The sequence below is a fragment of the Xyrauchen texanus genome, chromosome 34 (assembly GCF_025860055.1).
Source record: "Xyrauchen texanus isolate HMW12.3.18 chromosome 34, RBS_HiC_50CHRs, whole genome shotgun sequence".
Taxonomy (NCBI): Eukaryota; Metazoa; Chordata; class Actinopteri; order Cypriniformes; family Catostomidae; genus Xyrauchen; species Xyrauchen texanus.
In genome coordinates, this window is record NC_068309.1 from 22,311,083 (window position 1) to 22,334,978 (window position 23,896).

General features: G+C 37.0%; 1 protein-coding gene and 1 pseudogene across 1 annotated transcript in view; both read right to left on the reverse strand.

The window, feature by feature from the left end:
- Positions 1-4,876, reverse strand: part of LOC127627732 (sodium/calcium exchanger 1-like) — a 91,734-nt gene extending 86,858 nt beyond the window's left edge. Inside the window, exon 1 of the mRNA XM_052104247.1 lies at positions 4,423-4,876. The gene's annotated coding sequence lies outside the window, so the exon portion shown is untranslated. The remainder of the gene's footprint in view (positions 1-4,422) is intronic.
- Positions 4,877-13,250: 8,374 nt separating this feature from the next.
- Positions 13,251-18,040, reverse strand: LOC127627551 (uncharacterized oxidoreductase Mvan_2161-like; annotated as a pseudogene).
- Positions 18,041-23,896: the final 5,856 nt, after the last annotated feature.

Consider the following 23,896-nt stretch of genomic DNA (forward strand, 5'->3'; position numbering starts at 1 on the left):
TTGAAATAACAATAGCATACTGCCTGTACCACTTACTTTGCTCATGACACACCATGATGTAAAGTACTAGCTTCAATGCATATCTCTAATCAGTGAATGAATATTCTCTTTCATTCAATGTACTTGCTGTGCCTAAAACCTACCTGCAGTGAGCATGAGGCCCACTCACTTGGTCAAAAATATCACCATTTCATTTAAATTGAGATAATTAGTCTGAAATGTAATCTACAGAAAGATACTTCGACTGCAAAGGAAATTCAAGGGCATAATTGATTTCCCTGGTGAGGATGCATGTCATTTTGTCTGTCATTTGAGCAGTATGCAGGTCTCACACTCACAAATGCATCTTGTCCTGTTTGTTAAAATAGTCATCTACAGTCATTCAGAAAGAATTTAGACCCCTTCATTTTTTCACATTATGTTGCATCCTTTTGCTACAACGCTTTAAATTATCTTTTTTTTTCCCCTCTCACATCAATCCACACTCCATACCCCATAATGACAAAGCAAAACCAGATTTATGATAACTTTGCAAATTTATTAAAAAGACAAAACTGAAATGTTACACTGACATAAGTATTCAGACCCTTACTTACGACACTTGAAATTTAGCTCAGGTGCATCCTATTTCTCTGGATCATCTTTGAGATGTTTCTACACTTTGATTGGAGTCCAACTTCAATGAATTTGACATGAATTGGAAAGTCACACACCTGTCTATATAAGGTCTCACAGCTGAAAATGCATATCAGAGCAAAAGCCAAGCCATGAGGTCAAAGGAACTGCCTGCAGAGCTCAGAGACAGGATTGTGTTGAGGCACAGATCTGGGGAATGCTACAAAAAAAGTGGCCTCCATAATTCTTAAATGGAAGTTTGGAACAGCCAGGAGTCTTCCTAGAGCTGGCCGCCGACCAAACTGTGCAATGGTAGGAGAAGGGCCTTGGTAAGAGAGGTGACCAAGAGCCTGGTGGTCACTCTGGTTGAGCTCCAGAGATCATGTGTGGAGATGTGAGAAACTTGTAGAAGGACAACCATCAGTGCAACACTCCACCGTTCTGGGCTTTATAGCAAAGAGGGCAGACAGAAGCCTCTCATCAGTGCAAGACACCTAAAAAGCACCTAAAGGACTCTCGGACTGAGAGAAACAAGATTCTCTGGTCTGATGAAATTAAGATTGAACTGTATGGCCTCAATTCCAAGTGTAATGTCTGGAGGAAACCAGGCACCGCTCATCACCTGCGCAATACCATTCCAACGGTGAAGTATGGTGGTGGAAGCATCATGCTGTGTTTTTAACCTGCATGGACTGGGGGACTAGTCAGGGTTGAAGCAAAGATGAATGCAGCAACATACAGAGATATCCTTAAAGAAAATCTGGTCCAGAGTGCTCAGGACCTCAGACTGGGCTGAAGGATCAACTTTCAACAGACCCTAAGCACACATGCAAGAGTGGATTACGGAAAACTCTGTGAAGGTCCTTGAGTGGCCCAGCCAGTGCCTGGACTTGAACCCAATTGAACATCTCTGGAGAGACATGAAAATGGCTGTCCACCGATGGTCCCCATCCAACCTGACAGAGCTTGAGAGGATCTGCAGAGAATGGCAGAAAATCCCCAAATCCAGGTGTGCAAAGCTTGTAGCATCATACCCAAAAAGACTTGAGGCTGTAATCGCTGCCAAAAGTGCTTCAACTAAGAGTTAATGGTCTGAATGGCTTATGTCAATGTGATATTTCTGGTTTTACTCTTTAATAAATTTGCAAAAGTTGCTATTATGGGGTATGGAGTGCAGATTGATGTGAGGAAAATTAAGGGATCTGAATACTTTCTGAATGCACTGTATTACAGGGGTTCTCAACAGGTGGGAAACCTGTTTGTGTTCTGTTAGGGTTGTGGACAGAAGGGAAAAAACAATGCTAAATGCAAATAATATAATTGAAACTAACCATATACCGGTAATTGTAAATATAGGATAGTAAAATAAATGAGCTTATTAACTTTTAAATATTTTTATTTTTTTCTATCATATATAAAAAATACATTTGTTGTCATATTTTTTGTTGTTGACGTCATGTGCCCAATGAAACTCAACGGTATTTTGGCACAATTACAAATGTCACATGGTAGAAGCTAGCAAAATTAGGTATATGCAACCATGGACACGGAAAGGTTGCATGAAAAAAAATATATAATTCTATGTTAAATATAGGTTAACTTGCAGCAAGGATAAACATGGTTTGTGCTGACTACAAATTGAAGAAACATTTTGAAACCAAAATTGTCAATTTTACTATAAATTCCTATTTCCAACTTTCAGTTTTTATGTCATGTTAATAAATGTGCATATTATTGGGTCAGTGGAGTTCATGGTATTAATAAATTGTAATAATTGATGCCAAGGACATATTTGTTAAATTCTGAACAATTTACAATTTTGATTTATGCTGGGTTGCCACTTGATATCCAAAGTAAATTATATCTGCTATCTTGGTCTCTGCTTGCAGTGAAGAAAAACCAGTTGAAACCCATTTATTTAAAATTATGTGAATGTTAAAGCTGAAGTATGTAATTTCCGTAGCACTAGCACCATCGAATAGAAAAGAGTGCAACAGTCTGGTTCTGGAAGTAAAAATCCCATTAATTTCTAGCATAGACTAATTGATTTTCAACTCTAACTTCATATATGCTTCTGTTGAAGCCATCCGCTTGTGTTATTTCAACATCATTGTTTGTGTTATTTCAACATCATTGTTTAAAAATCATCTTTTATAGTGGAGTTCCTGTTGAACGTCTGCAGATCTATTATCCAGCAGAGAAAGCTTAACCAATCATAGAACTGCGGCCAACAAAAGCCTGCAAAATCAGCCCAGAAGCAACCGTCCACTACCATGACGCACTTTGAATGACGCAGACGAGTGCATATCATTGCACTCATAAACTACTTATATATTTGTGTTTATGAGAATGTTTTGCAATAAACGCAAACTAATTAGTTTCTCTACTAATAATCAACAACATAAAATCAATAGTTTTATATATTTCCATAGTTTTATATTCTATTACATCATTCGCAATGCTTCATGGATTGTAGTTTGTGCCCTCATGAAAGACGGTAAGTACACAGACTTGCACCTTTGTCTCTGTCTGATTTCAAATAATTCTTTGCTTTAAAAAAAAAAAAATCTGTAATGTTGCGAATCACCTCGGAGCTGGTTGATTTTGTTCATGCTTTACAAATATTTTTCCAGATCTATGGAAGAAATGAATGGGAAAAATACTTCCGGAACCCTGACAGCTGGAAAAGTGGACCGGCACTGTTGCGCACTATCCCAAAAATAAATAAAGTTTTCAAAACAGCTTTCTGAATACACCCCTTATCTGCTGTTGTTTAAAGAGTCAGGGTATAAGCAGGTCACTCAAAACAAACTAAATAATTTTTATAGCACCACAGAGACACAGTGTTTACAGTTGTCAAGACAATTTACCTATGCTTACTCATATTTGTCACTGCATAGAAGTATTTTAACACTGAAAAAGTTTAATACTTAAACTAAGTTGAATGAAAAATAAAGCCAAAATAAAATAAAAAAAACAGCACAATTATTTTCAAAAATGAGGAAAAGCATTCTCTTATGCATTATATAAACACTGCGAGTGTCAAATAAATACCTGCACCATGTAGAGAAAAACAAAACACATTTGCATGTAGCGCTTATATTTACACCCGATGCTCCACATGGGGATAGTTATTGTCAAAGCCAAAGCATCTAATAGGTGATGGTTTCATCTAAATAATATTGCCATATCAAATGAATCTATGTTTATCTAAAACAGGTGGGCTGCCTCTATAGAGGGAGAAGGAGAGCGTTTCCATGAGAACTGTGCCTGCGAAGTGCACGCAGCCAGTATGAAAACTATGTGGCACATTTGGGGCCAGTGCAAAATATATATCAAGTGCATTGATCATTTGAATGAAAATTATTAAACTACATCAAACTAAAACATTCACAGAGTGAGTTCAGTCTTACCTGCTCTGAGAGACAGATGTAGCTATGCTTGTGTTTAACAGATGTTCATCTTGTTGGGCAGCTCATGCTATAGGCTGTAAGATGTTTGACAAGAACTTTCCTGGAAAGATAGTGTATAGTCTTAAGCAAGAAATGTCTATGTAACTTGTCTTGAACACATTTTGAATATACTTGAACGGGAGGCAGAGGCTGCAGACAGTGAGATAAGACTACAGATACTGTCGTTTCAGTGCTATTTCTGAATATATAATTCTGACACCAAGTAACCTCTAAACGTGGAGGCTGCTGTCTATTTAGTCATTTGTTGCTTTCAATTCGCCTGGTTTGAATCCATTAAAAATAATAGTGCGTGCGTTTTGTATTGTAATGTGGTGAGTTATTTCGTTGTACTTACAAAGACGGTGTCGGAATTCCGGTGGACACTCGTTCTTGACTTGATCTTCGGAATTCACATTGAATCAGCTCGGTGCGCGAGGCTCATTTCTCCGTGGAGCAGCGGTGATGCGCGCGAACTGAGCGGTGCTTCTCTTGATTTCAAATTTTAAAATACAAAACTAACATAAAAATACACGATTCAGTCAAAGTAGTGGACTCGAAGCGAGACTGGCATAAGAAAGTTTCTCGCAGAGATAAAACGTTTAAAGCTCGAGACGAAACATCAGAACGTCTTATTCCAATTTTTCACAAAAACAAATCTTGCTCCATTAGTAAAAGCGACTTAAACCCTTGAGCACGTTCTTTTACGTTTCATTCGAACGAAATTTGAAAAGAAAGTGACTGACGAAAGATCTTCAAGATGTTTGGCAACACCAACTGAAGCTCGTACGCATAATTCCAAACACTGTATATAGAAATCTAAAAATGCCTAATCCTAGCGTTTCTTTAAAGAAAGATCAAACGTATTAGGAGAGTAGTCAGCATAGTCACATGGACGTGATGAGCCAGAGGGAGTGAAAGAGAAGATGTTAACTATTCGCTCGCATCAGCATCACACAAAAGACACGAGGATGGGGGAGACGGGCGGAGTAACGGGGAAACGTTATTGCCTATGTAAATGAACACTTTCTTTCTGGTATTTTCTTTTCTAATGGAATTGTGCAGAACGCAGAGACAGGGTGCGAAAAGTGGGGAGGGGACATTTATACACCAATACAGCGCGTGGTTTGACTGAGTCTCCCTGCCAGGCAGAGGCATCATATCGGGCACATAAATGCAAATTATGAATATTAGCAAACCATAATTTTGTCATCTACTTTGCATGACATGATTTATTTTTCCAACAATTGTTTACAGACAGATTGTTTCACTTTTAACGGATTATAATCACAATTCCAGTGGGACAGACATTTACATACACGAAGTTAACTGAGCTTTTAAGCAGCTTGGAAAATTCCAGAAAATGATGCCAAGCCTAGGCAATTAGCTTCTGATAAGAGGTGTACTGAATTGGAGGTGTGCCTGTAGATGTATTTTACATGTGTGGATGAACAACAGCAAAGGACCTTGTGAAGATGGAGGAAACCGTTAGACACGTATCTATATCACCAGTAAATCAAAGTCCTATATTGACATAAACTGAAAGGCTGCTCAGCAAGGAAGAAGCCACTGCTCCAAAACTGCCATTAAAAAGCCAGACTACAGCTTTGGGTACAAAGATATTTTTGTGCACATGGGGACAAAGATATTTTTGGAGAAATGTCCTCTGGTCTAATGAAACAAAAATGTAACTGTTTGGCCAAAATGACCATCATCGTTTGGAGGAAAAATGGTGAGGCTTGCATGCCGATGAACACCATCCCAACTGTGAAGCATAGGGGTGGCAGCATAATGTGGGAGTGCTTTGCTGCAGGAGGGACTGGTGCACTTCACAAAATGTGGAAGTAAAATGATGTGGATATACTGAAGCAACATTTCAAGACATCAGCCAGGAAGTTAACTTGCAAATGGTTCTTCCAAATGAACAGTGACCCCAAGCATACCTCCAAAGTTGTAGCAAAATGGCTTAAGGACAACAAAGTCAAGGTACTGGAGTGGCCATCACAAATCCCTGACCTCAATCCGATAGAAAATTTGTGGGCAGAACTGAAAAAGCATGTGCGAGCAACGAGACCTACAAACCTGACTCAGTTACACAAGTTCTGCCTGGAGGAATGGGCCAAAATTCCAGCAACTTATTGTGAGAAGCTTGTGGAAGGCTACCCAAAACTTTTGACCCAAGTTAAACAATATAAAGGCGATGCTACCATAGTGTATGTAAACTTCTGACACACTGTGAATGTGATGAAAGAAATAAAAGCTGAAATAAATAATTCTCTCTACTATTATTCTAGCATTTCACATTCTTAATATAAAGTAGTGATCCTAACTGACCTAAGACAGGGAATGTTTTCTGTGATTAAATGTCAGGAATTGTGAAACTGAGTTTAAATGTATTTGGCTAAGGTGTATGTAAACTTCTGACTTCAACTGTATATACACACACACACAAACACACGCTCATTAAGCATTTTAGTAACTACACCTGTATATCCCCTTATTCATGCAATTATATAATCAGCCAATCATGTGGCAGCAGTGAAATGCATCTAATCACCTAAAAAAGTGGTGATTAGATGAGTGGCAGTTCTGCAGACAGAAATACCTTGTTGATGAGAGAGGTCAATGGAGAATGGCCAGGGCTGTGTTTCCCAAAAGAATCGCAAGCTTAAGTTGATCGTAGAGACCATTGACGCCAATGGTTTCCACAATCTACCTAGTATGCTTTTGGGAAACACAGCCCAGACTGGTTCGAGCTGGCAATAAAGGCTATGCTAACTCAGATAAACACTCTGTACAATTGTTGTGAGCAGAATAGCATCTCAGAATGCACAGCATCTCGAGGCAGAAGGGCTACAAAAGCAGAAGACCATGTCGGGCACTTTATTAGGCCCATAGTGCTCCTAATAAAGTGCTCAGTGAGTGTTTGTGTAATTATATATATATAACACACACACACACACACACACACACAATACTGTATAAAACTTTTAGGCACTTAAGATGTTTCACAAAAACATCTGTCTTAAGATGGTTATTTATATCTTCAGCTTTAGTGTGTCAATAGGAAAAATATATTTTAGACTCAAACATTACATTTGCAAATAGAAAAGAATAGAAGAACAGGGTGCTCTGCAAGAGATGGCATTCCCTCCATTGAACAGCGAGTCAGTCTGAGATTAAATGGAGACAGAAGCAATTGAGACAATTGATAGAAGAAAAATAGATAGAAGAACTTTGGTGAATTCTCCAAGAAGCTTGAAACATCCTATCTGCCAACAACCAAGAAAACCTGTGTCCAGGTGGTACCTAGGAGTAATGGGGCTGTTTAAAAGACAAAGGTGGCCACACCAAATATTGATTTAGCTTTTTTATGTTTACAGGACTTTGTATGATATTAATTGATAAATAAAAACTATTTATTGCATTATTTTTTAAAACATCTTCACTATGCAATATTTTTCACAAGTGCCTAAAACTTTTGCACAGTAATGTGTATATTTAAGTTACATAAAGTTACATAAAGTACATATACTGTTTAATTTGACCATGCCTATCACCTATTGAAAAGCGCTACCATACTTCTTCATTACTCTACTGGTATACATAACAGATCATACAACTATTTGACTGGCTATCTGAAGGCAAAGTCCCTGGATCCTAATGGTGGGAATTCACAACAACTAATTTTCTAAATGTGCTATAAACTGAAGTTCTAGATAGAGGACCCTTCATGATGTTGTAATGATGATACCACCCCAAACCTGTATTCACCACAACCTCTAATAAACCATAACAGCTGCCAGAAAGGAACCATATTTGTTACCAAGATCTTGTACACAATTCTAAGACATTATTTACCCTAATTGAGATTAAACAATTTATTACTCTGTTGCATCCCCAAATTCAATGCAAGTGCTCTCTATTGACCCTTTTCACAGACCTGTTATGGCACGTTTCCACCTTCTTTAACAACGTAAATGTAGCAAACTTGTATATTTATAACATTGTATTATATTCTCCTGGAATAAGTAAAAAATAATAAAAATCAGTTACCACAGCTGCAATGAGGCTTATAACACAGCTGCTGAGGGAATGACAGTTCCAACAGTAATCTTATTACTGCTGTTATCCAGTACTGTATATTTGTATCATCTTTTGCAAAGCTGTGAAAGCATAATTGCTGATTTTTTTTATTTTGCTGTTGAGCAAAAGGGTAAGCAAGAATTATATTTGCTTTACCCTACTATGCGTTTACTTCCTCTTAAACCCAGTTATGTGAAAAGTGTGAAAAGATTGCATTACATTACTTTGCTACAACCCTAAAAGGGAGCCTAATCCACACAATTTATTATTATTAATGTACCAAAATTTCACTTAAGCACACCTGAACGGTCATTTGGATATGTATACATCTTAGGGTCTGTTTTACAAGAAACATACTCAGACATTCATAAACAATAAGATACATTTGGCAGAGAAATAAATGTGTTAAACACAGTAATATGTTAATATGTAATAACAAAGGAGTGTCTCACAAAGTAAACCTTTATTTTAGAAGTCAAGGGAAAGAAAAAATTAACATCATATCTTTAAAGGAATAGTTCACCCAAAAATGAAAATTCTCTTATAATTTACTTACCCTCATGCCATCCCAGATGTGTATGACTTTATTTCTTCACCGGAAAGAGTTCCTTTTTCTTTGGAGAAACAGATCAATATTACGTTTTTTTTTTTTTTTTTACCAAAAATCTTTTCACTTTATGAAAGTAAAAATGCAGCTTTATTTCACTTCTGAAGAACTGCATTTAACCACTGGAGTCATATGGATTACTTTTATGCTGCTTTAAATGTGATTTTTGGAGCTTCATATGCTTCATAGGTCAACATTCACTTGCATTGTATAGACCTACAGAGCGGAAATATTATTCAAAAAATCGTAGTTTGTGTTCTGCAGAAGAACGTCATACAAATCTAGGATGGCATGAAGGTGAGTAAATAATGAGAGGATTTACATTTTTGGGTGAACTATCCCTTTAAGTATAACTAGCTTTCTACTTTTTTAACAGTGTAGGCTGTTACACTCATGACAACACACTAAGCTCTATTCAAATATTGAACCAAGATAATTGAATATGACTATAATTTAGTTCTTAGATCTAAATAAAAGATAATGGTTTATTTGATTTCAAACTAAATATCAAGACACAAAAGCTTAAATACATGGTGTGTGGGGGGGGGGGCGGCATTATTTGGAGGTCCTATTAACCTATAAATGTGTATGTGCTGCAGACATGAGTCATAAGCAAAGATATTTCCAACTCCTAAAAATACCCGTAGTACGTGGAGATTTTCTGCCATCTACAGTTCAAACTGAGACATTACGCATTTTGTAACATATGCGACAAAAACTCAACGTAATAATTTTACAATAATTTGAGCAAAACAGAAACTCCCTGTGCTGATACGGATACGGACATTGCGTGCACAACAGCACCACCTAAATTACACTAGTTTGAAAGGCACTCAATGCAAAATAAGTTAAACAGAATGTTTTCTTTGTAAATTCTCCGAAACAGACTCCGCGAGACTGGGCCCAGATTAAGTAAACAAATTACCGGACAGCAAAGACTCCGTATCGCAACAGTGACGTTACATCACAGAGCGCTCAAAACACCCTAGCAGCGGGCTGTGATTGGCTAAACTAAGAAGGCGAATGCCGCCTGATTGGCTGAGGAGTGAACCACTACTGTAAACGGTCATTGACAACAACAATATCCGAGCCGAAATGAGATCATTCACACAGTGGCGAAAACAACTGGACATAAATTAGGCACATTACTGCTTGCTGCGTCAGTACAATCACTCCGACTAAATGTCACGGAAAACGGAATATATTTTTTATTATTTTTGGATAACTACGTTTTCGGATGAACGTGACCTAATAATAGAAATATGAAACTGACATGAACTGGCACTTACAGCTTTTGTTGTTATTTGGGTGTGTCACATGCCATGCAGGCAATCAATATTTGTTGTGAACTGGAGAAGGTACTCTTAATTGTACAGGAGATAAGACGGAAGAACGATCAAGTGATATCACAAGTATCAACTTGAGTTCAGGGAGAGGAACACGTTAAAATCTATTGTCCTGGAATTCGTCTAGATCCACCGGTATGTATATTTAAACACTAGTGGATGTTCGTGGATTGTTATTGCTTTACTTTAATCTCACATTAGTTAGGTCTACAAAAACAAAACAAAAAATCTCATCATTAACACTACTTTTTATCATTAAGAAAACTTTCTAAATGTTGTCTTTATAATAATAAAAAGTATTAGACCATTCATTTGATCAACATGGTTTTAAATTAAGCACCTTGCAAGTCCAACATACCAGGAATGTTCCGAGTTCAATACGTTATGCTCAATCGACAGCATTTGTGGCATAATGTTGATTACCACAATTTTGTTTTTTTACTTTTCCCATCTTCTCTTTAAAAAAAAAAAAAAAAAATCAAAAATCGAGGTTACAGTGAGGCTCTTACAATGGAAGTGAATGGGGTCAATCCATAAACATTAAAATACTGTTTTAAAAAAATAAAGCCACAAGACTTAAACAATGTGTGTTAACATGATCTTAGTGTGATAAAATCACTTACTAACCTTTTCTGTGTAAATTTATGCCAATTTTACAACTTCGTTGTCATGACGATGTAATGTAAACAAACCCTAACATGACCAAAATAATCCTACATTTAACAGCTCAAATAATACATAAGTTTTAACAAAAGAATTCATATAAAATGATACGCTTCACATTTTTGACTTTGAACCCTCCAAAAATTGGCCCTTCCATGTGCCTCACAGTAAACTCACTTTTTTTTTTTTAGAAAAGGAGGGACGATGTAATCAACATTATTCCACAAATTATGTTGATTTAGCTTAATTTGTATTGTCAAGTCAAGTCAATTTTATTTGTATAGCGCCTTTCACAACACACATCGTTTCAAAGCAGCTTTACAAAAGATCAGGCATTAACAGACGATAAAACTAATGTCTATAATGTCGATGAGTCCTCATTGTGTAATTAGATAAAATACGATTGTTTATCGTGTTTAAAAATAGGTAATTAAATAGTAATTGTATTAATAACCCAGAATATTCCTTTAATAGCTTTAAACGTTATTTTTTTCCAGCTCTCACAATGGACAACAAATTGCATCGCCAACAAGATGATTTTTGCACTTTGCATGGCAAAAATAAATCAAATCCAGGAGAGACAATCAAGAGCCAAGCACAAAATCAGGAGCAAACCTTGCCAAACAGTGCTCCTCAAGGTAAGAACTTCTGTCACACTCCCTAAACCACACTATATGCATTACAACAGGAAATAACACTGTAAATAGTCACAGTGTTGAGAAATTGACTTACATTTTGACCTACATTTTACTGTTAACAAAAGGACAACATCTTTGTCACCAGGTTCTTAAGTATACCATGTGCTTTTGCAGGGCGTGTGCGGCTCTATTCAGAGTCTCAGGTGTATACAGTCAGCCGCTGGCAGGACACAGAGCCCCAGGACGGAGCATCAGCAGAAGACAATGGAGGAGCTGGAGATGGAGTTCCATTCAGGGGTCGTTCACAATCCGCTCCTGCTGCACTATGGAAAGCAAAGAAGTACGGACGACAACTGAGGAGAATGAGTGATGAATTTGACACATGGCTCGACAAAGGGGTGAGTGATCGTTATACGTTACTTTAAAGAAAACTAGCTGTGAACAGAATTACATTCTATGTAGATGTAATGTGTGAGGGTATAAGCTTGTGAACTTGAAATATATACATGCTGGATTTATGGAATAATGGCTTTATTTAAGATGTTTCATTGCTTCTAGGAGGTGAAGAGAGTGCACAGCAGTGGGAGAGGAGCTTACAAACAGACCTACCGAGGATGGTTTTCATTTCTTTGGAGTCCCAAAGAGGAAAGCAGAGAATGACAAAGTCTTCTTCCGTGCTTTAATGACACACCAGAATGAAGTTAAAAGAGAGAGCTGCTCTCAAAGTAAAGCAACAGTGCTAGATGAAGGCTGGTCTGATCACCATCTTGGCCTTTTAGTAATCCATGTGCTCAAGCAAACTTGCGCAAAAGTAGATTCCGACAGTTTTTTTCTAGATGAAGCAACAAAATATGTCAATCTGTACTACTGCAATAACATATTTTTAATTAATAGTCAGTGTTCAAATTGACAATCTCTCTTAAAATTAAACAATTCATTGGACAATCTTTCTGTACTGATTATAAAGTAAACCTCTATTAAAAAACTATTTATTGATACATGTTATTTAAAATTAATAGTTGGTAAAGAAATTAGTTCTATGATGTATTTTATAGATTAATATATATAGATGTGATATATAGATGCAAATTAGTCAAGCATTTTTGTTTGACTAAAGGCAGGAGTGATTGCTTGCGAAATGTACAAATAATTCAAGGACTGTGACATCAGATAGTTGTGAAGTACAGATTTGTGATGGTAACAATAATACGGGTATAGCTGTTTCAGTTCATTTGTTTATATATGCTAGAGTACATCTCAGGTTTGTTTGTTTTCTAATGCCAAACTGTTGTGGTGATGTGGATATGCTACCATGAAGAACTTGATATTTATTTGATACTTTCAAAGCTTTGTAATTCATCACTGCCTTTGTACATATTTCTGGATTGTAAAGTTGTCTGTTGTATCTGTTGCATTTCGATTCCTTCATATTCCAACTGCAGGCTGTGTGCAGCCTGTCTGAATAGCCTTGTCTGTGAAACAACAATCAATGTCTGCCAGATGGACAGGTGTTGTACAGATGGACAAGTGTTGTTTTCATCCCTTTAGCCTGATACTTGACGTGTTTTCATTCATTTTTAAGTTCCTTGTACATATTTATACTTCTTAACATAGATTGGATAACTGATGAGCTGTTTAAATACTTTTTAAAATGATCAACTTTTATCTTTTTTCTATTATTTGTTATTATTTGATTTTCTGGCTGAAGATTGTGTTCTATTATTTAACCATTGGATTAAATGATTCCAAGCATCTAATAATGTAATCATCTTTATTTAGAAGTAGAATTTATGCTTACATCATAGATTTGGCCCTATAGCATGTTGTTTCACCTTAAGATATATTACTAATCTCTTTTACAAAACTTTGTTCCACAATTAAGAGCATCCAGCCACATTATATCGCTTTAGCTCAAAGTCAAACACCTGGCCATCCTCCTTTACTCTGCATGGATGTGAAGAACAAGGCAAAACTGACATGCCTTAAAGCACAGCCCACCAGAGCATAACCTGGGCAGGATTCCGACCTCAGCTATTGCCATTACCTCTGGCTCACTCAAGAAAGCTCCTTTACCCAGAGAGGAGTAGGCCTGGAAGTGAATGCCTATATCCATACATACATCCCTCATTTCCAGCTTTGGTTGGCACGGAGTCAACCAAAGCTGGAACTGAGGGATGTATGGAGACAGGCATTCAGTCTGACAACAGTTGAAGGACTACTGGGGGCACATGGCATCAATTTCAGAGTGATTCCATTTGAAGGACTGTTGGGGGCACATGGCATGTCATGAGCAGCTCCCTAATGTGCTCTGCAGTGTACTGTAGTTAGAGACTCCTAAGGCCTTGAATCTCCCGATGGCATAGAATTCCTCTAGGGCTGCCCAGCTCTGTACCCGATACTCTGAATGATGAGAATCCCCTGGGTCAAGACCCTCTACCCCCGGCCAATGCACCAGATAAAGGTCAATTTATTCACAGCCTAGTTGTTCCAGACTGCTCAGGCAACCCTCTTTTGCCCTGGGCCCATAGTCTGAAGGGGCAAGCTTGCTGATGATAAACACATCTTCGTGGCTAAGGCTATGGTTGGGCAACAGCTCTCCAAGGACTTGACCAAGACGTGCCTCATTTCCATAGACTGCACCTGTGTCAAATGCACGGTATCCTGCTTGAAGGGCTGTGTTGACAGACTGGTTCAGCAGGTAAATACCATTTAGTTTTTATGTTGCAATCCCAAGAGTGGCATCTGTACTCCTGACATCAGCGTTACTGACGGTAACAGGCAGCGCATCGTTTTAAAAATATTAAAACGCTTCTGTCCTGAAAAACAGTAAAGTTGGAGACTTAGGTAAAGTTGGTTTTATATTCGCACATTCGCACATTCGCGTTAAAGAACTTTTTCAATTAAATAGTCAATAAAGCTATTTTTTTTTTTTTTTTCAGATTCGAAGCAGCTACATGATATTGACAACAAAGGTTGTGAACTACAACATTTTTTACAATCGATCAAAATGGACAAGTATATTTTTAAGCATGTACTTTAGAGATGAATATTCAATGTGTGTCGTAACCAAGATAGGGACCGTCTAAAAAGTTAATATTTTTTTCATCGTGTGCAAACAGACAACTACATTTTAGCCAACTGCAGATGTAGCCTACTGGCAAATATCTCTCACATTATGTGTTCTGATGCTATAGAATGTCCTTTAGCAACAAAACCTGCATTATAATGATGGTGTTTAAAAATGTGTTTATGAAATAATAATGAATGAATCTGTACATGAACTGTAATTTGGTAACAACTGTAGAACTGTAGAACTTCCAGACTGTAGAAAGGAAAATCATGTTTAATCTCCTGAACATAGTTAATTGCTTCATTTTACAACCGTTTATATTTATTTATTTATTTGAGAAAAAAAAAATGAAAAAGAACTGTGTAAGTGTGGTGGTTTTAATAATGGCATATGATTTATTTCAAAAGGTTTTGAAAAGCATCGAGACGACTGCTACAAATCAAGTTGGATCATCTTGTCTGGACTCTACAGAACATACTACAGCCCATGTCTTGCTGTTTTATTCACCTCTGTTTTTCTGTTTTTATCTGTGATAAAGACTGTGTAACAGTGTTCTCCAGGTGTTGAATAAAAAGAATGGCTAAACTCTATTTTATGTTTTCCTGTTGTATGACATCTGTGTTTAACATGGAACTCTAACAATAACACAATTCATGTACATTGATTGTTGTTTACAGTCCTGCAGAAATATTACTGTCCGTGGTACTGAATCCATCAGATTATTGACAAGTACTCAGAAAACATGACAGCAAACATGATGTTTATTTTGGGTGTGGATTTTGGAATAAACTGCTGCTTCAATGTAAATGTAATAAGTGACTTATCAAGGTATTCATCAATATTTTTCTTTCTAAATATCACATGAGTTGAATGACTTCTCTAGGCTTGTGAGATTTTACTTTGTTATAGAAGTTACCAGTGTAATTACTGAAATGTTCTTTTCATGTATTCTTTAATGTCTGTATCTGATATCTGAATGCAGTAACAGTGCTTGCTAATTTAGCCCGGCTTCCAGAAATGAATCTGGAATCAGCAATGTTGAGATATTTTGTTGATATTAAGTCATTGAAGGAAAATTATATTGTCTGTTTTATAAAGGGAATTATGGGGCGGAGATAATTTGCCAGGACAAGTGGGGTGAGGCATACACACATTGTCTGTTACCCTAAAAGTGTCAGTCAGAAAGTTGTTTTTTTTTATGTTCATCTTAATACAATACACAATACAGAACTGCACAACATGTCCCTTCTACAAGAGGTTTAGCTAAGAGAACATTCGTCACTTTATTCTGAGACATTCAAGCATTTGTGGTCTGTCTATGGACACTTACAGACTTCTAAATCATTTGAGGCATACAAATGAATAAAAGAAAAGCAGCAAGCATACATTTCAAATGATAATAATGGTAAACATATCAACCTAATAGTAATGTTTCTTACAATATGAGTGATTAGATTTGGTTAAATGATATTTAATATACAAATGATTAAATGATAAAGCATAAGCAAAATTGATAAAACATAAGCAAGAAAATATATATACGTATGTATTTTTTCTGCTTCATCAAATACATACATATTTTTTACAATTTAAACACACTTTTAGCATGAGCTCCTCTAAATGAATAGCTTACAAACACAAACCACAAATCCATGGTTCCTCTTTTGGTGGCAGATTAATTTCGAGGCACTGGACATGAAACCACCTCTGGCATAATTCACACTGAACCTGGACGAAAAATAGGACATTGTTAGATTTATTCAGAAACTGTTGTAATTATGAAATGTATTTGTGAAAACTCATTTTCTCTTCAATTTCTTTTCACTTTCAACAAATAGGCAATAATGACATAAAGAATACCCAGGTGCAGAGCTCCTCTGTTTGGTCCTTTTGGCCTTTTTTTTTTTCTTAGTGTCTTTTTGTCCACATACAGAGCAATACTCATCTCTCGACACTGCGATTATGATAATGTAGATAATTATACTCCATCACTCTGTCTCTGGAAATAAACTGTTCTTTCAAAATAGTTTGCCAATACCTGATGCCTGCAAAATTGTTTTGGCAACATTTTTCCTGATGTGGCACATCTCCTCTTTGCTGGGTATTATGTTGATGCTCTCAGGAATTTTTGGAAAGTGTTCCACCACCAGCTTGGCCATCTAGAAGGAGAGCGGAGAACATTACTAGTCTCATATGGGAAAATGTGAGAACAGTGTTATTTTTCCCTCCATTTACCTGCATCACAAAGACACCACAGCTGAAAGCATCCTCCTGGAACGAATGGTGTATTGTCCCAGGCTTCCACATAGTGTCCACCCAGTCTTTTCTTCCATGCTGGTTTCCTCTCTTCCTGAAATATTCCCTGTTGTAGGAAAAATACAGTGTGTGGGGTTGTGGTGGTCTTCAGCAACATCCATATGCTAATATTCCAATATTAGTGTTGTAGATCGAAAAAGGTTACAGATTTTTTAAACAACATAACATACACAAATTTTTTGCATGCTTGTGTGGCAAGTTTCATTTCATTACTACCACGTTGAGGGTCAAGTATGAAAATGGTGTTAGTTGTAGCATGTAGATACTAAATATATATATATAAAAAAATAATAATTAGTCATTCAATTAAATGTCTGTGAAAAGGTCAAACATTTATATATGGGTGTATCAGTGTTTATCTGTAATAGTCATACAACACAATAATTGTATTTTTTACTTATAATATATTTTTACTTACCACAAACCTCCAGTGCATGTGTCTGATATTTACAACAGAGATGACCCCATCATATTGCTCAAAGTTGACCTATATATCAGAAATGTAAATAAACGTATTTGTGTACTGTAAAATACATATACATATAAAAATGCAGAATCATAAGTAGTTGCACTCACTTTTTTCAAACCTTGTCATATGACCTGGTCTTCTGGGCCATTTAAAATGACACCTGTGGTGTAATGGCTTAGCTGGTAGATATTTGCACCCTTTGCATTAAGTACAGCTCTTAAATAGCACTCGATCGTCTGGGAAAAAAAAAAGATAAATCATTGCAATTATTCAATTTATTTAAATTAGTACGTACATTGAGAAAAAAACATTTAGTATCTGGCATTTACTTTTTCTTAGGTACAACATTTTTTATAGTTTATAAATGTATATATAGTACAATTTTTTATTTACTAGATATTTTTGTTATGATATGTGTACCTCTCCAAATAACCAGTCATGCGGCTTCAGTGTTAGGAACTCCTCGTGATGTAACAGGAACTCCAGATTCTGATCGTCAGACTTCACAATGGCTACAACCAGTTCATTGTGCGGTTTTGTCCATAACATGTCAATCTGTGAATGTTACACACTTCATATAGTCAATAATAAGTTAGCTGAATATATACAATAAATAGTTTCATTTGTTGTACTAACTTAATTACCTCTTCCTCTACAGGGAGTGCCTCTGCAGGAAGCTGCATTGGCTCAGGACTTGACTGTTTGTGGCTTTTTGGCTTATCTTTGTGGATCCTTCTTTTCTTTTTTTGTGGAACAGGCATTCTCTGAGGAACAGAAAAGAATTTGGATTTGGTGTTTGGGAAACGTTCTTCCTTCTTCTTCATCCAAGTTTCTTTACACTGATCAAGGTTCAGAGGTGGCTCAGGCTGGAGCAACAGCTTTTGAGGAAGGTTATGCAGAATGATGTGCTCTGTATATCTTGTTTGCAGAGACTGATGCATTTTTCTTATGAAGGTTCCTGGTTTGACATTTTGTTCTTTATGCATTATGGAATGTTGGACAATTCCAAACCACCTTTCTATGTGACAATTGGTATCTCTTGTTTTTGGTAGTGTCAATGTTGTCACCAAATCCTGTTCACAAGATTCATACCTACCGGTAGTCAGGTCTCCCAACAGCAAGCCACTCCAAAGAGGAAAAATGGCAAGGTAGGTATCAAAGAGGACAGTGAGGATGCCCGGACAAAAGTATGGGTTGTCCTCTTTGGCCAAACATGTCTCATCACCTTCCTCTTCTTCCTTCAGCTCTTTCATGATCTGCTGGAAGAAAGCAGTGAATGGTGATCTGCCAATGATGGTCATTGCATGTCTTCTCTCTTCACTTTCACACATTTCCCAGTCTTCAGATTGGGAAGTTTCTTCCAGTGTATCCTCTTTGGATCTTGAAATGACACTCTCCAAAACACACAGACTTTCTTTGACAAGGTTTGTGTTTTGTGGGGTTGTGAGCAGGCCACAAAATGCATGGAACACAATTCTTGATTCAGTCATGTTGTTGGCATTTTGGAGTCTTGCGAAAGCATACGTGGCAAAGTCTCTTAGTCCTTTGTCATCTGTTTGCCTAGAGATTGCCTGTCTGACAGCTTTCAAAATGTGTGCAGAGCAAATGTGCAAGACAGTATATGACTTCATTTCATCCCATGATGTTTTCCCAATGCAGAACTTGTATGCTCTGTCGAGGTAAGAGCTGATGTGCTCTTTGTTGAAAGCAAGCATTACACTTTGTATTAAAGCCCAGCTGTAATCAGTCTCGACCTGGTGAACATTTATTTGTGTGTATTTTGACAAATGCAATGTAAATTGCATGAGCCAGAATGTGATTGGTGGTATTGAGTGATTGTTAGAGAGCATTTCACAGATGGGAAGAGGTGGAGCATCTCTAGCGTTCCCTGGAAGAACGAGTGCATAGTACAGCACACGCTCGGCTGTTCCGGTATTTTTGACACAACTCCTCCAGTGGCATCAAGATAGAGGGACACAGGAGACTTACTTCGCAAATGATGCACAAGAATGCTGATGCCAAGCTCGGTGTACTGAATGAACAATGAACGGATTCATACTGAAAAGCTGTACGTAGCCTGGTACCTTGAAGTATTTTGTGTCACATTCCTTGAGCAATGTCTGCATTAAGTATATTTCCATCATGACATTGGAGTGAATGGACTCCTTTTTCCTCATTTCTGAGCCTATAACTTTCAACACTTTTTTATTGAGAGATTCCGTCATGTTCCCAGCCAGGAGCTGCTCGTTTGGTGTTGATTGTAGTGCGCTGTAAAAACACTGACTGGGTCCATGCGTTAGGGCCTTTGCTATTTTCCCTCTTTTTAGTCTGGTTGCTGGCCAAGCCTTTTTCTCTGAAAGTTTGTGGTGTATAGCTCCAGTTTGTTGGACTAACATTTTCACATCACATTTTCCCAGTGCAGCAGGATTATTTTGCATTGTGAAAGTGTATTTGGCTGGGCAAGTTGAAAATGTGCAGACTGCCTTTATATGTAAATATGGAAGTTTTTTGTTTTTGCTCCAGGGAGTCTTGGCATGTTGATATTTAAATGAGAGAGTACAACATGGATTTTGTTCTTTAAAGCTGTCATACACATGGTCTGTCCAAGGTGGTCTTAATTTTGAGGACCATATTCGTGGCTTCATCCCATTCCACATTTTTCTTTTCATAGAGATAACAAATTGTTTTGGTACCTCTGGACATTGTCTCTGAACATTTACTCCAGGCTCTCCTTCCTGTACCTTTGTGGGCTCAGGTGTACTCTCTAGACCCTCCGAGCCAGTATCTGGCTCTTGGTAAATAGGTTGTGAGTCGAAGTCTGTCTCTCTTTTCAAAATCTCTGTGTCAAACTGAGTTTCCACATCTGTCACTTCTGTATCTGTGGTAGATCACTTTAATCAATTAATACATTTTTCCAATACAATAAATGTTTTGTTATGTGCAAATTTTACCAATCATTTCATTTATAAATGGAAAATGACTGAAAAAATATTTTATTTATTATGAATAAAGAAAATATTAGGAATGAATAAATATATGCACCGAAATAAAAATGTTGGTCCTTAAAAAACAAACAACCAAAAAAACAAATATATATATTTATTAATTTCTTATTTTCAATTTTTTTTTAGAATTGTATTAGTATTATTATTATTATTATTATACTTTTAAATTGAAAGCAATAATTTTACTGAATCTCAATAAAAAAAAAAAAAGGCAATAATATAAAATAACCACACTTTTATTTAAAGTAACAGAAAAATGAAAGAGAAAATATCCCTATATTAAAATAAGTGGGGCGTCATAGTTGCAGTTTATATTTTTGGACTTTTTTCTCTTTCGGACAAAAATTCAGTGTATCCCTATTAGGACCAAACAGAACCTTGTTATTTGTCATCTTTCATTTCTATATTTAATTACAGTTTTTTATTCGCTTGGGTACTATTTTCACAAGGTGAACATTTTCAAAACTCTTAGTACAAATATCCAAACTGATCACACTTGTAACACAGCTAGTCATTCTTTCAAAACCTGATCTCATGCTTTCATTACAGTTATACACTTTTCAGTCCACATAATCATTGTTTCAAACACAAGATTATTGTAATACAGTTTTTCTCAATCGATTTGGTACATTTCTCCAAACTCGGGTAACTGCTCTCAAAACATTTAACACAGTGATCTGTACACTTCGTAATTGTCCTAAACAGATAGTAAATTCTCCTTCATTTCATACAAATTACAAATCAAAAGCATAATTTTCTCAAAACACTGTGCACAAAATTCCCTAATGTTATCACAGCAGTTCATACAGCCAACCAAATCTTTAATATACCAGGAAAAACTTTTGCAGCTTTTTCATGGGTCTTCACAAAGATCACAAGCATTTTTGTACCATTTTCAAAACACAACAAACAAAACTCTATGAATTGTAAAATAGTCAGTTGCACACCTTATGTCCTCAATTAACCCCAAATTGATATCTGATGAGTTAATAATCCACTCAACACAGAAAAAGCCAATTTCCTAATTGTTCACACAGCTGTCTTAATTACAACAACTACAAAAGGGGAAGAGAAGAAGAACAAATATGAATGAGGAGAAAAGACAATAAAAAGAATGAGCAGTGGAAAAGGAAGAGGTGTAAGAGTGAGAGGTGGTGGACAGGGTAGAGGGAAAAGAAGAGGAAGAGGAGATGGAGAAGGAGCAAGAGCTGAATATGTAGGAGAAAGAAGAGCTGAGGATGTAGGAGAAAGAGAAAGAAGGGCTGAGGATGAAAGAGAAAGAAGAGCTGAGGATGAAAGAGAAAGAAGAGCGGAGGATGTAGGAAGAGGAGAAGAGAGAGGAGTAGAGGGAGAAGAGATGGATAGATTGGAGGGCAATGGTATAGTGGAAAGAGAAAGAGTAGAACATATAAGAAGAGATGGACAGAGAGGAAGAGGAGGGCGAGGTGTAAGAGGAGGGCGAGGTGTAAGGCGAGGTGTAAGGCAAGGTGTAAGAGGAGGGCAAGGTGTAAGAGGAGGGCAAGGTGTAAGAGGAGGGAGGAGAGGTAGAAGGATAGGGTACACGCGTGTTTCAAATGAAATCAGAGCCACACTGATTGACCACGTCATAAATCATGGTCTCTCACTGAGAGAAGCAGGGCAGAGAGTTCAGCCCAATATAAACAGATCCACAGTGGCTTCAATTATCCGCACATTTCAGAGGGAAAACCGGTAAGTAACTATATCATTCTACTTCTACAATGATAGTCCATATAGTCTTGTTTGACATAGGTCTAGATTTCTACAGTAAATGATCCTGCTTGTCCAAACATTTTTCAGAATTGAAGTTCGAGAACATTCAGGTGGACGAACAAGACTTCTTTCAATTGAACAAGAGCATGCCATTGTTGACATGGTGGTCCAGAACAACACCCTCCGCCTCAAAGAAATTCAGCAAAGGATAACACAGGACAATCAACTGTTCCACAATATCCACCAATGCAGTCTCTCCACAATTGATCGTGTTCTAAGGAGAAATTCAATCCGAATGAAGCAAGTATACAAAGTGCCCTTTGAGAGGAACTCCTTTAGAGTGAAGGAGTTGCGATTCCAGTTTGTTCAAGTATGTGCAACCCAATTACTGCACTTTTATTGTCAAAACAAAGATATATTTTTTCTGAATTTTAAGTATGTGTCAAACTATTCCATGCTACTGTAAGTGAAAAGATTTAGGCATATCTATGTATACTGCTGCGCCAAAGTGTGAACTCAAACTTCAGCAACAGTTTCACAGTAGTATTGACTGCAATCAATGCCATTACTGTAAAACACTAACTTACTGTATTGTACCTTGTGTTCTTTTTACTCTAGAGAATCTTGGAGTTGGATAGCAGTGCAACTCATTATGAGTACCTGTATATTGATGAAGCAGACTTCAATCTTCACAAAAAAAGGAGAAGAGGGAGAAATGTGATCGGCGTAGTGCTACAGTCAATGTCCCTGGACAACGAGGAGGCAACATCACTCTCTGTGCCACAATTTCTATAACTGGTGTTGTGGCACACAATGCTGTCTTGGGACCATACAACACAGCAAGGCTCCTACATTTTTTTAAATCTCCTCAATGAAATCCTCTTTCCACTAGGGGTGATCAGGAGCAAATGGTGCGGAATTTTGTAGTTGTTTGGGACAATGTCCAATTCCACCATTCAGCACTAGTGCGAGAGTGGTTTGAGAATCACCACGTTTCAGGATGGTGTTCCTTCCACCATATTCTCCTTTCCTGAATCCAATTGAGGAATTCTTCTCCTCTTGGAGATGGAAAGTACATGACCGCAACCCTTACAACCAAGTAAGTCTTCTTCAAGCGATGGAAGAGGCCTGTGGAGATATTGGGGCACAAGCATGTCAAGGATGGATACAGCATTCAAGGCGTTTTTTCCCACGATGCATGACTCGTGAAAATATTTGCTGTGATGTTGATGAAATTCTCTGGCCAGATGTAATTGAGAGGCATGATCAATAAATTAATTGATTCAATGAATGCAGTTTTTTTTTTTTATTTGCAGTTTTTTTTTTTTTTTTTTTGTGGGGTGACAACTCATTGTAATACACCTGGACTCATCATTAAAGAACTTAATGGAAAAACATGTATTTGCATTTAGTTCTTTGTGTATCTTCAGCTGAATTTGTTATCAAATCAACAGAGAACACACTTTTAGTTTTGGTGTTAATATTGAATTTTAATAAATGCATTACTAGAATAAAATGCTGTGTTTCATTGTGCAGTGAATACTTAACTGTTTCGCCAACATAAGAGTGTGTTTAGTTTGCTGTGTTAACTGTTTTGAGAGCAGTTACCTGAGTTTGGAGAAATGTACCAAATCGATTGAGAAAAACTGTATGTCATGAGGATGTTTGGTTTAATCCCCGAAACAGTATGATCTTCTTTCAATTTAGTACTTTTAACTAAACTTTTAACTGATTCATTCAACAGCAAACAATGCAAGATACATGTTTCAAATCACCATTGTTGCTGAATTAATTACAATACAGTAATACAGGCTACAGTTGCCACATTAGAAGTAATTGAATCCATAATGTTTGTAATATTATCCAGTGTGTTATCAAAAGGTGTGATGAAGTACAGCCAT